The sequence below is a fragment of the Punica granatum genome, chromosome 7 (assembly GCF_007655135.1).
Source record: "Punica granatum isolate Tunisia-2019 chromosome 7, ASM765513v2, whole genome shotgun sequence".
Classification (NCBI taxonomy): Eukaryota; Viridiplantae; Streptophyta; class Magnoliopsida; order Myrtales; family Lythraceae; genus Punica; species Punica granatum.
Genome location: NC_045133.1, coordinates 16,845,890 through 16,851,039, shown reverse-complemented (window position 1 = coordinate 16,851,039; position 5,150 = coordinate 16,845,890). Strand labels below are relative to the sequence as shown.

General features: G+C 32.1%; 1 long non-coding RNA gene across 1 annotated transcript; it reads left to right on the top strand.

The window, feature by feature from the left end:
- Window positions 1-3,379: 3,379 nt before the first annotated feature.
- Window positions 3,380-4,181, top strand: LOC116215521. The gene is made up of 3 exons (XR_004158482.1): window positions 3,380-3,684; window positions 3,826-3,905; window positions 3,998-4,181. It is a non-coding gene; the product is annotated as an uncharacterized LOC116215521 (long non-coding RNA).
- Window positions 4,182-5,150: the final 969 nt, after the last annotated feature.

Genomic DNA, 5,150 nt, shown 5'->3' with positions numbered 1-5,150 from the left:
AAAAAAAAATTAAATAATTGAAAAGACAAGAAAATAGACTAGTGGCGGAATTCAAACCTCTCCAAATTGATAGCTACGTTCTAACATTAATATATATAGGTGTCTAATAGCCCCAGTTGCATGATAGTCGTAATTCTTGGTTGTTAGATGGCAATTTAATTATCATCAAATTGGAATTGAGATGACAAAAATTAAAGATAATGCTAAGAAGTGCTTGAGATAAAAAAAAAAATGAAGATAATGCTATGAAGTGCTAGTGATCATGTTGCATTGCACTCATAGGAGAATCTGTGCCTGTACATTACAGTGTCTACTGTTTTGATTAAATGTTTAATTGTTTGACGCTGCCTATATATATATATATATGACAGTTGCCACTCTGGGGAACCGAGTGACAGTTCTTATTGCGAGTCGTTAACGTTATTGATCGTGTCCTGGATTTTAAGCTCATGATCGAATTGGCCAGCAATATAACGATATTGAGAAGTCAATTATATCCTCCCCAGTTTCCAGAGCTACTTGGATTTCTATGTGGATCGGGCGGAAACCTCTCTCCGTCAATCTTTTCTCGAACTCATATGAAGACAATTCTTCGGTGAACGTGGGACTCAAAAAATTTACTGTTTGAATTGGCTTCACGTGCATTCAAAAATTAATTTCTATTTTCAATTGGACTAAGTCGTCTAGTCAAGTCAAACACGTTATATCGTGCTAAATTTATTGCAAGGGAAGCTACTGCAGCGGACAATATAGTATATATTCGCATAATTTCTTGTATAGTGGTAGTTGTCACTTTTGTGAAAAAATTATAGTCACTAGGGCTGTCAAATTATATATATGCTGCACGCAGAGTTTGAGACATTTCTCAAATTCGCTTGCGATATTTCATGTTTAATATGGTGTCCCGACCCACACATGACTTCTGATACACGGTCATTAACTATATCGAACGAGCCAATTGGACAAGGCTGAATAATGATTTTAAATCGAGGACGAGTGGTGCTGCTACAATAAACTTCCTTTGGACTAGCTCCTAATTTATACCATTTTCTAATAGGCGATCGATGATTGAAGAGCCAAACTCCTACTGGCTCGCATGGACCCACGTTTAAGTCTTATATATAAGGATTTTCAAGTCACCGCATTACGAAATGTTGACATAAAAAAAGTAAAAGTCCTTATTTATCCGCATACCAATCTTTATTATTTCACTTCTCTGAAACGGAAAGTCATCGATCGAGAGCAATATTCCACGAACAAGATCCGCACATTTCATGGAATAGTTCAATATAATCGGAAACAAGAAGATCATGATATCTGTATGAAAAAAGATCATATATTATATATTATAACTAGTCTGCTTACCCACGCAAAATTTAATTAATATTTTGTGTAATATAAATTAGAAATATAATAAAATGATAGCTTACCAAGTATATTTTATTAATTGTTGGATGAGATTTTCAACAAATGAATACTTAACAAAATGTAAAATATTTAATAACACAACATGAGGAATTTTTTTTGGAAACTCCTCATTGCTCGAATTGGAGGCTTTTGAAAATTCCTCATCTCTCGAAAGAGAGGCTCTCGTGAGAGTACTTTAAATTATTATATATATATACTAGCTTTTTGGCTCGTGCAATGCACGAGTTATTGTTTAGAGTGGTTCTTTTTAGATGGATTTTAAAAAAAAATTAACATCATAATTGAAATTTTCATTAAATTATATATTTTTAAATTGAAAGCATTCAAATATTAGTGCATACAATAATAAATTCAGAATAATTGAAATGAATTATAACACCAAATATGGATGAAGAAATGATATTACTTAGAAAACATATTACATTTTCTTAAATATCAAATTCTAAAAAAATGTAATAGATAACCTCCGTGCATTTGGTAAAAACAGAGGTGCAAATCATATATTTTTAATAATTTTTAAATAGATTTATCTATTAATATTTCAAAAGTGTTCAACATTTAAACATGCTTATTACATATAGCAAATTTTCTTTTAGTTACAAATTATGTCGAAAAGCTTTTTGCATATATTTATTTTAAGAAATTATTTTTTAAAATAAACTATATGAAAACCTGAGAGTTGTGTAGGAAATTTTTAAAAATAATAATGCAACATGTATACAAAAAAAGTAATTACTTTGTACAAAATATTGTTATCTCTATTCTAATTAAACCCCTAACGAAAATTTAAAGTGTCTCAAAATTTAAAGTTTTGTCATTTTGCGGCTATGAAGTCGACCGGATCTTCCGCCACTTGAATTAGAGCAGAATTTGAGGAACTCTGAACATATAGTGAAGAAATATAAGATATTCTCATAATCCAAGAATCAATGGATTGTTGTTGAAGAACTTGAACGGTATAAAATACATATCTTTAATGAATTGAAGAGATATCTAAATTCAATAAAAGGAAATAGAATATTTAAAATTCCATAATAATATATAGATAATTGGAATAGAAATATATGCATACACTATTATATATTATTTTTATTATAATTCTTTTATCATTTATTTGTGATTTAAAACAATTAAAAGACATATCAAGTATAAAAGTTTTCTATAATTAAGTCCAAATAAAAAAATTTAGATATTTTACTAAATATATCATTTACATAATTAAACTGACGATGTCGTTAAATATAATACAAAAGGAATATATTTTGTACATATGCAAAAGGAATCGATATATCCATACATATGTAAAGATCATAAGGTTACAATAATGAAATCAAAATATATGCATATATATAATACAAACAAAATATATCGCTATATATGCCAAGGAATTAATATATACATATAATCCATAATAACTTATAAGTACCCAACTTAAAGCTTATGAAAAAGATCTTCATCGGAAAAGAATGAAAAGAAATATTAAGGGAGGGGGATGGTGGCTGCCGGTGGCTAGCTAGGGGCCGGCTGGGGGTCCTCACTCTTTCTTTGACCAAAGAATTTCTTTTTTTTTTTTTAATTATTTTTCATGATGTGGCATGACATTGTTTAGCACTTATGCACCGTTTTGACCACATCAGCAAAATGGATGGAAAATAACACAGATACTAAATGTTAACAGAAAATCAAAATTCGTGCTTTTTTTTGCCAAAAATAAAGTTCTTGTCAAAATTGAAAAATGTGACAAAGTTCATGTTTTTTTTTGGATAATTAATCAAGAAAAAGAAAAAAAAGAAAAAAGAAAAAAAAGGGAGGCTGCAATGGAAAGCCTGCTGTCCAATCGACATGTCCTCTTCCTTTGCTGACAGAGCTCTAACATCCCTCAATATATATATATATATATATCTTCTTCCACAGCTTGAATGTCTATCCCCAGCAAGGGCGATATTTCTTTTTCTTTCTTTCTCTCTCTCTCTTTCTATCCCTTTTTTTTTTCTTCCTTAAATGCAAGGGCAATATTCAGTTGAACAGAAGGCAGAAGGTTGCATAGGGAGGAATTTCCAGTAAGCTTGCTTAGATAGAACAAAAACTTCGGCTATTTCATTCACCTCATTTGAATTATTTATTTCAAAAGATTTTACGGATAAAGAAAGTAAAATTCTGTTCAAACAACACACAAAAAGAAGACGAAGGTCAAGGTTGAGGTGAAAAAGAAGCCATGAAGATAGAAATGGAGATTCAACTTGAAGAACACCATCAGTAAGTTCTAACCAGTAACCTATTCATTCCTTCTATGATGCCATAAATATTCTTGCCAGTTAGTTTACTTAGTGAAGTTATTTGCTTTTCTGAACGACAAATAGTTTGGAAATGACTTACTGGATCTTTTTATGTTCTTAGAATTATCAAAGCAGATTCTTGCAGAGGCTGAAACAAAAAAGATAAAAGAGGAAGACAACTAAAAAGGGACTGCGAAAGAGGTAAGTTTATCGTTTTATTAAATTTTAATTTTTCATACTGCCTTTAAAAAATTTGGTAGTTTAAGTTACCTGATCATTGTTTACTTTTGTAGTTTTTCCAGGTTGATGCTGCATCAACAGAGGCATGTAACTCAAGCATTAACTCAGAAGCATGTAACTCAGTATATAGTATGTGAATGTAACTCACTCTTTGATTTTTGTGCTGCCTTTTACAGTACCGTTGTTTTGAGATATATGCACTTCTACCATCAAGTATTTCAATTCAGTGCTCTACTATAATTTACAGATTTGAAGAACAACTTAAGCAGTAGTATTAGTAACTCTGAATCAACTGCAGAAACACACACAAAAAGAAAAGTGTCCATGGAGAATGTGGGCACTAAGTATTATTAATAAACGTTCACTATTACGGGAAAAAAATTAAGAGTCCCAACAGAGAATCCAAGCACCCATTATTATTAAGTTCTTACTAATTACATAGACTACGAAAACAAGGGTCCTTTTCAGAGAATGCAAATGCCAAGATGAGTAAAAGATTAAAGAGGGTTTGGACTTCCACCATCACAGCTCTTGCGTTTAGCAAAAGCCATCTACACAAATAAACAATCAGGACTAGGAGTAACTTATCGCGTATTTCAGTGCACCGTCTGATATAAATAAAACAACTACCAGCAAGTATCAAAATCGTTTGACAGTATAAAGACAAAATAATAATAAAACTAAAAATGACGAGGAGACCATGTATAGATTCACTATATACATACATATATCCTTGGGACAGTAGAGACTAGTCTGTGTGACGGGCCAGTCCATTTCAACTGTTTCCCAAATTTCACCATGTCCCTAAAAGACCAAAACATAGCTCATGGCTTGACCCTGCAAATCAAAACGCACAATTACAAGATTGCTTTAGGCTCCATCCCTTTAGCCCTTGTATACAGAGTCCATTACAAAACGATGGTCTCAGCGTTCGCAACCAAAGCCTTCAATCATAGCCCCAAAGGAGAAACCCTCCTTTTCCAAATTGACATTGCCAGGTCAAACACTGTAGTCCCAAGACCAATTAGGTGGAATGAGGTAACTCTTCCTGAAGAATGGGTCTTAGAAGATGCAGTTGCCCCTGAGAAAATTCAAAATGAGGAACTTAGTCGAGTGAGCCAGTTCCAAGATGGGAGAGTTTCCATAAGCTTTCACCATAGGAGATCAGTCGACATACAGTCAACCTCAACCCCATCGATAAATTCT